At 52.2% G+C, this 13,232-nt stretch overlaps 1 protein-coding gene across 3 annotated transcripts in view; it reads right to left on the bottom strand.

The window, feature by feature from the left end:
• Nucleotides 1-13,232, bottom strand: part of LOC140403126 (3',5'-cyclic-AMP phosphodiesterase 4B-like) — a 965,446-nt gene that overhangs the window by 857,513 nt on the left and 94,701 nt on the right. The gene's annotated exons all lie outside the window — the stretch shown is intronic.

Raw genomic sequence — 13,232 nt, 5'->3', positions numbered from 1 at the left:
TGATCCAGCGCCGCGTGCAAATGGCGTCCGGCCTGCGGCCAAACGAGTTCGACGTCTCCCTTCGCCAGGGCCTACGGTGGATTCCTTGGACTTTGGGGGGGAGGGATGTTATAACCTGCCTACTGACGATTGGCTGGGGACTAATGATTATCCCACAATCCTATGGGAGTATGAACTTCCCCAATGAGGGGGGCGGAGAAACTCCTACTATAAATAAGCTGGCCAGTCCAGGAACCAGGAGGAAGGAGAAGGTAGCAAGGGAAGTTACTGCTATGTATATATTGTTATAGTAAATAGACTTTATTATTTTGTATCCTTAAAACTCGTGCTGGATTCTTCGGGGCCCTTACAAAAGATAGAGAGAAAAATTCTTGGTCATAAGAGTTGAGCTGCACAAAATGCAAATTGTTGGCCAATGGGTTACATCTGGATGGTGATGGTTACCACAATTGAAGTTTGGTTCTCTTCACTCCAGCTTCAGCTGGAAGAAGCCATTTAAGTTCCAACCGAGAAGCCACGTCCCCAACTACTATCAGACGTATAATAGACAGAAACCGTACTAATTTCAAACAGTTAGGATAGAAAAATAATTAACTAATTGCTAAAAAGAGACATGTTGCTGAAGCTTTCTCTTACACTCATCGGGACAACTGCAAGAATACCAAATTTCGGATGATCACAAGAATTTATACTAGAGGAGTAAAGGGTGCTAATTGATTCTGAATTCCGTGGTTCATCTCATCATCCAATCTCATGTTGTCTCCTGCTGGTAAACACCGATGCAAAATAATGATTAACTATTTTTGCTATCTCCCTAACATTACTTGAATTTGTACAGGAAAATAAACGCCCTGAGTTAGCAAGTACTGTGTTGAAGCAATACCCCATCAAGCTTAACTTTTTACGATTTACATTTATTTAATCCCACTCTGAGATTTGAGCACCTAATCTTGTTGATACGTGTAGTGCAGTACTGAAGATGCACTATATTGTTGGGAGGTCTTCTACGTGAAGTCCTATCTATCAAATGATAGATCTCATGGTGCCACTAGTATCCTTTCCTCAATCAACTGCTTTGCTCTTATTTTCTATTTGTGGAACCTTGCAGTGAACATGCTGGTTCTAATTGGACTAAGAAACAACAGACTACGAATCATAGATTCACTGATTGGAAAGCACTTTGGGAATGAGGGCATGAAAGGAGCTATCCGTGACATGTGGTTTTTTTTCCCCCCTCAATAGCTAGGTTAACACATTAAAGGGCACGGAAGAGTAGACGATGCCTATGGAATTGTATCCCAACCTTCAGAAGAGAGGGATGAATTGGAAAAGGAAATGTTGTTGAGACTCTCAGTTCCGCAGACATGCAAGTACACAAGGATGCGCGTAAACACAAGTCCTCATCCCTTCCGCATGTATCCCTCTGGGTCTTCTCAGGCTTGTTTTAGAAAGCAGTAGATATTTTTTGTGCTATTTCTGTCAGTGAAACGTGCTGTAAATAATTTAGGCCGAGTCTGACTTCAGAATGGCAGCTCTGAGAGACCTGGGGCTGGATTATCCGATTTCCAGGCTCTGTCAGAGGATTTGTGGCGTTTTATGTCAAAAAAATCAGCGTCGCCCCAGTACCGATCCTCTGACCGGTGAGGGGCTAGCAGCCGTGCCATGTAAAACGCCCGGTCTCCACGACAAAAATGGCCGGAGAATTGACGGGTCCCTGGCCGCGCATGCGCATGGCGACGACCTGCAACGGTCGTGCCGTTCAACATGGCGGCAGCCACACGCAGACCCAACCTGCCAGATAGTACCCGCCTGGACTCCCTCTTGCCACCGCCCCTCCCCCTCCCAGCCCTTGTCGAACCTCCCCGGTCAGCAGCACGGCTCCTCCCCGACTGTGGAGGCGCTGGTTACAGTTTGCAGCTGCCACGCCGGGTTCACGACCGCTGAGAGCAAACGTCCCCCACGCCGTCGGGAACTCTGGCCATCGGGGGCGGAGCATCGGGGGAGTGCCTCCGGTGACAACCTGAGGTCGTCCCAACGGCGTGCAGTGTGCTCCTCGTGGCGCCGTTTTGGAGGGGGCAGTGCATTCAAAAACAGGCGCCGCCCCCGATTCCTTCGTAAAAAGGGATTCTCCGCCCGATCGCCGATTACGGATTCAGCGTCGGGGAATGCCGCCTGTCATTTTTCAGGAACACCCCCTGTAATGACCTCCAATTGGCACTATTGGTTGGCCAATTGGAGTATGAGCTCCCTCAATGATAGCTCATTGAGGGGGCCCATATAAGCACCTGTGTAGGCTTTGTGAGGCGGTCTTAAGTTGACTGGAATGCTAGCAGCACTGTTTGGAGCTGCTGTTGTATATCAGTTATTGCAAATAAATACTGGTGTGGTGACGGAACCCCTGCCTCCTGTGGATTATTACACCCCCCCCCCAACCCCGCTCTCTTCAATATAAAATTAGATAGCTACGTTAAGTCAATTTTAACACAAATAAATCAGATACTGCTTCCACCATCATCACTATGATGTCAATTACTCTATCCGAGTATCTCAAACAGCGCCGCTATATCAAGGTTGTTATAGCTGTTAGCAGAGTTACCCCATTCATCGATAACTTGTCTGACACAATACTTTTTCTGCACTCCATTTTCCGACATCTACTGCCACCTTGCAAATTTTTTTAAAAATAAATATTTTATTCTCCTCCATTTTCACATTTTCATCCAAATTTACGCTCACCAACAATCAATGGTGACAAATACAATGGGCGGATTCTCTGAGAAGAAATCGCGATCGGCGCGGGGGTGGAGAATGGGCGTTGACGGTGAAAACCGGCGCGACGCCGCTCCCGCGATTCTCCGTTCCCCGGAGAATCGCCGCGAAATGCACGTGTGCGGTCTAAAGCAGCACGAGTAGGGGGCCATTGACAGAGGCCCCCTCTGCGATTCACCGACAAAAACTGGCTGGGTTCCCGACAGCGTGGCTCTAACCACGTTTTGCCTGTCGGGAACGGCCAGTGGCGGCTGCGGACTCAGTCCGCAGGCATCCTGGCGGGGGAGGCGGGGGATCCTTTACCGGGGGGGGGGGGGGGGGGGGGCCTCAGGGACGGCCAGGCTAGCGATCAGGGGCCACCGATCCGTGGGCGCGCGCAGTCTCGGGAGGGCCTATATTTGCAGGGCCGGTCTGCGGTGTGAGTCCGCCATGTTGTGCAGGGCCGCCGCCGAAGGCCGCCGCTGTGCGCATGGGTGGATTCCCAACCGGAAGTGCGAGGCCCCGTATCCGCAGCCAGAGTTGCGAGAAGCACTCTGGGGCTCTGCTAGCCCCCTTCAGGTAGGAGAATCACTCTGGACTTTCTTCAGGAAAGTCCAGAGTAAAACGCCCGCCTTTTGACGCTGGCGTGGGGACAACCCGAACCTCCCATCGAGGAGGGACATCCTCGCTCCCATCATGCGAATAACGGGTCACCCACACCATGCAAGCATTAGAGTGACCCGATTTACTGCGCCCCACCTCACTCATCCCCTCCCTTCAGCCACCCCACTCCCCCTCAGCCACCCACCCACTTCAGCCACATCCCAAAGGCCCCCTATTCAGTCCCCGTCCGCTGACATTGCCAATGGTGCACTGTCGCCTGGCATCATGTCACTGGAACTCTGGCAGTGACACCTTAGCCTGGCTCGCTAGGCCCTGAGTGGGGACAAGGGGGTTAGCCCATTGCTCATGTGCCCCTCTGTCGCTGCCGGGCTGCAGAAGCAGGGTCCCCCAAGGGTTCTGGGGGGGGTATTGGGTGGGCCCGAGCTGTGGGTAGTGGGTTGCCCCCGGGATAGGGGCCGTGCCTGGACTGACCCTATCAACCCTGGGCAACAAAGCCTGCCCGCTAAGGGGATCAGGGCATATTGGCTGCTTCCCGCCGCCAATCCCATTTTGGGGCCCACGCTGGATTCTCCGCCCGATTGGGATTCCCGATCTTAACGGTAGGGAATGGAGAATCCCGGCCATTAACTCTGTTTCTCTCTCCATAGATGTTGGCAGACCAGTATTTTCTGTTCATCTTATTATTTTTTTGTTTTGTGTTTTTTAAAATTTAGAGTACCCAATTAATTTTTTTCAATTAAGGGGCAATTTAGCGTGGCCAATCCACCTACCCTGCACATCTTTGGGTTGTGGGGGCGAAACCCACGCAAACACGGGGAAAATGTGCAAACTCCACACGGGCAGTGACCCAGAGCCGGGATCGAACCTGGGACCTCGGCACCGTGAGGCAGCAGGGCTAACCCACTGCGCCATCGTGCTGCCCTTCTGTTCATTTTAGGTCCAACACAGGCTAGATGCAGAGTAAACTTCCTTCTACACTGTCGCCACAATGGTGTTTATTTCAGAATTTTGGAAAATACTCCCTCCCAAAACGATATTGTAATTTTCCACCTCACCCTCCTCCAGCTGCGTTGAATTCATAACCATTTAAGTAAATTGAAAGTTCCTTCCACAGGAGTTAAGAGTGTGCCAGGAACATGTCAGGGGTGAAATATTTCATTTATTCTCTAAGTGTATGTCTCCTGATAAAAAGTATTGGATCCTTACAGACGAACTCCCTTCAATCTGGGCTGCATTTGAAGCTAAGTCACAGAGGTGAAGAAGCAATGCTCCAGCTGCCCAACCAGAAAAAATCCTGTGACAGTGAAAATATAGACCAGGGCCGAATAATACATGAGACATTTTAACTGTTTACCTCAGCCTGCAGCATATATGTTGACCCCATATAGAATTACCCAATGATTCCAGCCCCAAACATTGGGTACGATTCTCTGGTTGCCGACGCCGAAATCACGTCGGGCAGCACGGTAGCACAGTGCTTCACAGCGACAGGGTCCCAGGTTCGATTCCCGGCTTGGGTCACTCTCTGTGCAGAGTTTGCACGTTCTCCCCGTGTCTGTGTGGGTTTCCTCCGGGTGCTCCGGTTTCCTCCCAGAGTCCAAAGATGTGCAGGTTAGGTGGATTGGCCATGATAAATTGCCCATAGTGTCTGAAAAGGTGAGGTGGGGTTACTGGGTTACGGGGATGGGGTGGAGACGTGCGCTTAAGTAGGGTGCTCTTTCCAAGAGCAGACTCAATGGGCCAAATGGCACTGTAAATTCTATGATCTGCCGGAGAATCCCCGCCGAAATCGGGGGCGGCGCTGCTTTTGCGATGCTCCACTCCCTCAAAAACGGTATGCGTATGGGCTGGCTCAGGACGTCACCCGAGGCCCTCCCCTGATGCTCCGCCCCCGATGGGCCGAGTTCCCGACAGCATGGAACACTTATCCTTTTTTTCAGTGAAACCGCTTGGCGGCTGCGGACCGAGTCCAGCGCTGCTATAGTCAGGGGTGGAGCCGATCTGCGGGCAGGGGGTGCTTTGGCGGGGTATGGGGAGTTCGTGGGGGTGGTCCGGGGTGGCGAGGGGGGTTACTGAGGGACAGGGTCCACATGTGGCCGGCACTATGTTGCACGGCGCGGCCGCTGCAGGTTGCCGCTGTGCACATGCGCGGCCACTGACCCGGCAATTCTCTGGCCGTATCCGCAGGTAAAGCCGGATAAAGCTTTATGCTGCGCGGCTGCTAGCCCCCCACCAGATGGAGGATCGGTGCAGCTGTTGCGGTGTTTTTTCTGGCGTAAAACGCCACAGTTCACACGCCAGCCTCAGCACTTAGTCTGGAAATCGGAGAATCCAACCCACTGTGTGTTTGCCTGTATTTTATATGTACGATGGAAGAAGGAATCTGCCCTTAAGAAGATGAACAAGACCAAATGCTGCCAGAGCAGTGGCCAGCCACTGGCCCGATGTTGAGAATGGGTCCTCAAAAGTCATCTGGATGGATTCACCTTCACCGGGAAAGCAGTGCACTGCAGAGTGGGCCAAAACAAACCAAATTCAGCCGAGATTTCAGAACAACCGCCAGTTGGTGTAGGAATGAAAATGTCTAAAGCGGCAGCAGAAGACCACGATCACTCAGAGATTACCGAAGGACTTTGATGCCAAAATTACATTTCCAGTGATTCACCCGACAGCAGCATAAAAAGTACAACAATGATAAGTGGTTTGTTGCACCAGAGTCACAGAATCATACAGCACAGAAAAGGCCCTTCAGCCCATTGCATCTGCGCTGGTCAAAAACAACTACCTAACTTCTAGTCCCATTTTCCAGCACTTGGCCCATAGCCTTCTCTGCCCTGGCATCGCAAATGCACATCTAAATACTTCTTAAATGTTAGAAGTGTCTCTGCCTCCACCAACCTTTCAGGCAGCGAGTTCCAGACTCCCACCACCCTCTGGGTGAAAATGTTTTTCTCACATCCCCTCTAAACCTCTTGCCCCTTACCTTAAATCTATGGACCCTGGTCACTGATCCCTGCACCAAGAGGAATGGTTTCTTTCTGTCTACTCGATCAATGCCCCTCATAGCGTTATACATCTCAATCATGTCCCCCCCATCTCAGTCTCCTCTGCCGCAAGGCAAACAACCCCAATCGCTCTTCATAACTAACACTCTCCAGCATGGTGAAGTCTGACCTTCTTCTAAATGTTGCAAGTCAGAGTTCTCAAAGCCCAGCAAAAGCTAGCTTACTGCTGACATTGCAGATTTGCTGATCTATTTTTAATGCACTTTCTGACTCTCCAAAAAGCCGTATGCATTGCCCATCCAAAGGAATCATATCAGTGAGCCAGCTTTCTCCAAGCCAGTCCCATTTCAGCCCACTGTCTGGCACCGTCCTCCTATCCAGCCTGTCAACTTCGTCCTCCCAGACTAATCCCATCCCTTTTGCACCTTACCTGCCTTCTCCAACTCCATTACCATGCTGCTTTCAATTTTATACCACTAGGTATCGAAAACCAGGGTCAACTCACACAGCGACATTGCAGGGGTCAGGGCCGGCAGGTAAATAACACAACAAGCCATGGCTCAGCAGCTTTCTATTTAACTATCGTTAACATTTTCATTGATCACATGATTGATAAAATTAGTAACTCTGCAAGGAATGACATTATGTTCAGCCATGGTGTTTTCTCCATCAATGCTTCATTGGTCAGAACATTGAATACAGGAGTTGGGACATCTTGCTAAAGTAGTACGGCCACATTTGGAATACTATGTACAGAACTGGTCACTCTATAGAAAGGATATTATTAAACTAGAAAGAGTGCAGAAAAGATTTACTAGGTGTGGTATTATCAGGTATTGCAGTACCCGAGACGCTGAAGACCATTGGTTAAACCTAGGAGTTTACCATTGGCTGTTTGGTATGTAGCTCCGCCCTGACAGACGGGGTATAAGATCCGGTGCCGTCCCAGCAGCCCTCATTCTGTACCGAAGCTGCTGGGGAACAGTTCTAGTCTATTAAAGCCTTCAGTTATGTTACTACCTCGTCTTTAATCATAATTGATTGTGCAAGACGACACTTAAGCTGAAAGGATGGATCTCCGAATCAAGCCGGAGTGTCTACAACTCAGCCCCCACGCGGAGAACTCGGCGGCGATACTTAAGCACTGGCTGGCATGCTTTAAAGGCTACCTCGAGACGGCCGGAGGCACACCCTCAGAACAGAAACTGCATCTCCTGCACTCAAGGGTAAGCCCTGGGATCTACACCCTCATCAAGGAGGCGGAGGACCTTGATGCTGCGATCGAACTGTTAAAAGGACATTATATCCGCCCTGTAAATCAGGTCTACGCACGTAACCTGCTTGCAACTAGACAGCAAAGCCCCGGGGAATCGTTGGAGGGGTTCTACCGTGCGCTACTGGTGCTGGGCAGAAACTGTGGCTGCCCGCAAGTTTCGGGGAGCGAGCACACGGAACTCTTAATCCAGGATGCCTTCGTAGCAGGTATGAGCTCCTCAGAGATCCGCCAAAGACTCTTAGAAAAAGACACCCTGAGACTTAGAGAGACACGGGCCCTAGCAAGGGTCCATGGACGTTGCCTCCAGAAACGCGCAATCCTATGTGCCCGACCGTGCGGCGGCCCCCTGGGCTGCATGGCATCCCGCAGCGGCAGCCCCGTGTCCCCGCAGGCCTGCGCTGTAAGACGGCCCGCTAGCTCCGTCGGGCCCCGCTGTTTCTTCTGCGGGCAGGCAAAGCACCCCCGCCAGCGCTGCCTGGCCCGCACCTCCACCAGCAAAGGGTGCGGCAAGAAGGGCCATTTTGTGGGGGTCTGCCAGGCACGAGCCGTGGCCGCGGTCTCCAGCGACTCTGGACCGCCGCAGCAACCTTCCCTTCGGGCCCCAGGCGGCCAGCACTCACCGCCACCCCACCATCCTAGGGCCACGCGCGACCCATGGGCACGGCCATCTTGCCCCTCGGACACCACGCTGGATGGATGGGCGCAGCCATTTTGTCCATCCCCGCCGCCATTCTGTTCATCCCCGACCACCATGTGCGAAGCATGTGAGACGCCATCCTGGATGGGGCCCCAGGCCCCCAGCACGGCCGACTACACGCTGCCCGATCAAAACCCGCAACTACTTCATCTGGCCTCGGTGCCTCTGGACCAAAATCGACCTCGGACACTCGCAACAGCAACGACGACGGTCTTCATCAACGGCCACAAGACGTCCTTCCTGATCGACTCCGGGAGCACGGAAAGCTTTATACACCCCGACACGGTAAGGCGCTGTTCACTTGTTACCCACCCTGTAAACCAAAGAATCTCCCTGGCCTCCGGGTCACACTCGGTGGAGATAAAGGGGTTCTGCCTAGCAAACCTCACTGTCCAAGGCAGGAAATTCAACAAGTTCCGCCTTATGTCCTGCCGCACCTCTGCGCGGCTACACTCCTGGGGCTGGACTTCCAATATAACTTGCAAAGCCTGACCTTCAAATTCGGCGGCCCTATACCCCCCCTTACTGTCCGTGGCCTAGCGACCCTTAAGGTCGACCCGCCTTCCCTGTTTGCAGGCCTCACCCCGGATTGCAAACCTGTCGCCACCAGGAGCAGACGGTACAGTGCCCAGGAACGGTCCTTCATCAGGTCAGAGGTCCAAAGGCTACTGAGGGAAGGGGTCATTGAAGCTAGCAACAGTCCCTGGAGAGCTCAAGTAGTGATGGTAAAGACCGGGGAGAAACATAGGATGGTCATTGACTACAGTCAGACCATCAACAGGTTTATGCAGCTGGATGCGTACCCTCTCCCCCGCATATCCGACCTGGTAAACAGGATCGCGCAATATAAGGTCTTCTCCACGGTGGATCTCAAGTCCGCCTACCATCAGCTACCCCTCCGTACTAGTGACCGCAAATACACTGCCTTCGAAGCAGATGGGCGGCTATATCATTTTTTAAGGGTTCCCTTTGGTGTCACTAACGGGGCCTCGGTCTTCCAACGTGAGATGGACGAATGGTTGACCGGTACGGCTTACGCGCAACGTTACCGTATCTTGATAACGTCACCATCTGCGGCCATGACCAGCAGGACCACGACACCAACCTCCGAAAATTTCTCCAGACCTTAACTTAACGGATAATAAGGATAAATGCGTATTTAGCACCGACCGTCTAGCCATTCTAGGCTACGTAGTGCGACATGGAGTGATAGGCCCCGACCCTGAACGCATGCGCCCCCTTATGGAGTTTCCCCTCCCTCACTGCCCCAAGGCCCTGAAGCGCTGCCTCGGGTTTTTCAGTTATTACGCCCAGTGGGTCCCTAACTACGCAGACAAAGCCCGACCCCTCATCCAGTCCACAACCTTCCCCCTGTCGACGGAGGCCTGCCAGGCCTTCAGCCGCATCAAAGCAGACATTGTAAAGGCCACGATATGCACCATCGACGAGTCCCTCCCCTTCCAGGTCGAGAGCGATGCGTCCGACGTAGCTCTGGCCGCCACTCTCAACCAAGCGGGCAGACCCGTGGCCTTCTTCTCCAGTACCCTCCATACTTCCGAAATTTGCTATTCCTCGGTCGAAAAAGAGGCACAAGCCATACTAGAAGCTGTGCGACATTGGAGGCATTACCTGGCCGGCAGGAGATTCACTCTCCTCACTGACCAACTGTCGGTGGCGTTCATGTTCGATAATGCACAGCGGGGCAAGATAAAAAACGACAAGATCTTGTGGTGGAGGATAGAACTCTCCACCTACAACTACGAGATCGTCCCGGAAAGCTAAACGAGCCTCCTGACGCCGTGTCCCGCGGCACATGTGCCACCGCACAAGTGAACCCCCTCCGAGCACTCCACGAGGACCTCTGCCACCCGGGGGTCACTCGCTTTTTCCACTTCATTAAGACCCACAACCTGCCCTACTCCATCGAGGAGGTCAGGACAGCCACCAGGGACTGCCATATCTGCGCGGAGTGCAAACCGCACTTCTACCGGCCAGAGAGGGCGCACCTGATAAAGGCTTCCCGTCCATTTAAACGCCTCAGCATGGACTTCAAAGGCCCCCTCCCCTCCACCGACCGCAACACATATTTCCTGAACGTGATTGACGAGTACTCCCGGTTCCCATTCGCCATCCCCTACCTCGACATGACCACAACCACCGTCATCAAGGCCCTCCAGGGTATCTTTACACTGTTCGGTTTCCCCGCGTACATACACAGTGATAGGGGGTCCCCCTTTATGAGCGACGAACTGCGTCAATTCCTGCTCAACAGGGGCATTGCCTCAAGCAGGACGACCAGTAACAACCCCTGGGGAAATGGGCAGGTAGAGAGGGAGAACGGAACGGTTTGGAAGACCATCCTACAGGCCCTACAATCCAGGAATCTCCCAGTCTCCCGCTGGCAAGAAGTCCTCCCGGAGGCCCTCCGCGCCATCCGGTCGCTGCTCTGTACAACTACCAACCAGACACCTCATGAATGTCTCCTTGTCTTCCCCAGGAAGTCCTCCTCCGGGACCTCGCTCCCAACCTGGCTAGCAACATCCGGACCCATCCTGCTCCAGAAGCACGTGCAGGCGCACAAGTCGGACTCATTGGTCGAGAGGGTCCACCTGCTGCACGCTAACCCCCAGTATACCTACGTGGCGTTCCCTGACAGACGGCAAGATACAGTCTCCCTTCGGGACCTGGCGCCCGCCGGAACCCCACGCGCACCCGAACCATTACCCCCACCCCCTCCACAGCACCTCACAAGAGGGTCAGTCCTCCCGCCGCTCCTGCCTAGGCCCTCCCACCCACCGACGCCCCCTACAGGCGCCCCCCTCGTGTCACCGTTTGCCCCACCAGCGCCGTCTAGGGGCGACAAAGCCGCCATGGAGGCTGAAGCCACGCTCCCGGAGTCGCAGACGCCCGGACCCCCACCAGAATCATCACTGAAGCTCAGACGATCCAGGAGGACGACCAGGCCACCCGACCGACTGATTGCTTCAGTGTAACTGTAACTATAAATGAACACTGAATGTATATATCTTCCACGCTTGTAAATATTCTCGACAACGCTGTAAGGAGGTATCACGGTACCTCCATATCTGATCATACCATGTTCGATGCAATTGTAACCACTGGCCGCCACCCTCGCCGAACTCCTTTTTAACAGGGGGTGACTGTGGTATTATCAGGTATTGCAGTACCCGAGAGGCTGAAGACCATTGGTTAAACCTAGGGGTTTACCATTGGCTGTTTGGTATGTAGCTCCGCCCTGACAGGCAGGGTATAAGAACCGGTGCCGTCCCAGCAGCCCTCATTATGTACCGAAGCTGCTGGGGAACAGTTCTAGCTATTAAAGCCTTCAGTCATGTTACTACCTCGTCTTTAATCGTAATTGATCATGCATCACTAGGATGCTACCGGACTTGATGGTTTGAGTTATAAGGAGAGGCTGGATAGGCTGGGACTTTTTTCCCTGGAGCGTAGGAGGCTTAGGGGTGATCTTATGGAGGTCTATAAAATAATGAGGTACGTAGATAAGGTAGATAGTCAACATCTTTTCCCAAAGATAGAGGAGTCTAAAACTAGAGGGCATAGGTTTAAGATGAGGTAGAACCCTCAGGAGTATTGAAAATCAGAGAGATCTAGGAGTACAGGTCCACAGGGCACTGAAAGGGGCAACACAGGTGGAGAAGGTAGTCAAGAAGGCATACGGCATGCTTGCCTTCATTGGCCAGGGCATTGAGTATAAGAATTGGCAAGTCATGTTCCAGCTGTATAGAACCTTAGTTAGGCCACACGGAGTATAGTGTTCAATTCTGGTCGCCACACTACCAGAAGGATGTGGAGGCTTTAGAGAGGGTGCAGAAGAGATTTACCAGAATGTTGCCTGGTATGGAGGACATTAGCTATGAGGAGAGGTTGAATAAACTCGGTTTGTTCTCACTGGAACGAAGGAGGTTGAGGGGCGGCCTGATAGAGGTCTACAAAATTATGAGGGGCATAGACAGAGTGGATAGTCAGAGGCTTTTCCCTGGGGTAGAGGGGTCAATTACTAGGGGGCATAGGTTGAAGGTGAGAGGGGCAAGGTTTAGAGTAGATGTACGAGGCAAGTTTTTTACACAGAGGGTAGTGGGTGCCTGGAACTCGCTACCGGAGGAGGTGGTGGAAGCAGGGACGATAGTGACATTTAAGGGGCACCTTGACAAATACATGAATAGGATGGGAATAGAGGGATACGGACCCAGGAAGTGTAGAAGATTGTAGTTTAGTCGGGCAGCATGGTCGGCACGGGTTTGGAGGGCCGAAGGGCCTGTTCCTGTGCTGTACATTTCTTTGTTCTTTGTTCTTTGTGAGAGGGGAGAGATATAAAAGGGCTCAGAGGGGCAATTATTTGACACAGAGGGTGTGAGTGTCTGGAGCGAGCTGCCAGAGGCAGTAGTAGAGGTGGGTACAATTTTGTCGTTTAAAAAGCATTTAGACAGTCATATGGGAAAGCTGGGTATAGAAGGCTATGGGCCAAATGCGGGCAATTGGGACGAGCTTAGTGCTAAAAACTGGTCGGCATGGACAAGTTGGGCCGAAGGGCCTGTTTTCAAGCTGTAAACATCTATGACTCTAATGTTTTAATTTTAACAATGATTATACAACCAAAAACATTTCGCTCCTTTTCCTTACACTGATCAATCAATCCCTAACTCTCTACATTTTCAGTATTTGCTGTACTTTTGAATTAAATTGAACTTAATCCTTGTTTTTGTAGTAATCTGTTGTAATTTCTGTTCCATCCAATTTTTCACCGTGAAATACTGGTTCTTTCTCAGGTAGTCTTGTGGTGACAGCCACCCTCCAGTTCCTCAGCCAATGGGTATTCTTGACATGTGAACCTTGACAATAA

The sequence above is a fragment of the Scyliorhinus torazame genome, chromosome 27 (assembly GCF_047496885.1).
Source record: "Scyliorhinus torazame isolate Kashiwa2021f chromosome 27, sScyTor2.1, whole genome shotgun sequence".
NCBI classification, from domain to species: Eukaryota; Metazoa; Chordata; class Chondrichthyes; order Carcharhiniformes; family Scyliorhinidae; genus Scyliorhinus; species Scyliorhinus torazame.
Note: the sequence above shows the minus strand (reverse complement) of the source record. Positions and strands in the feature narration are given on the sequence as shown.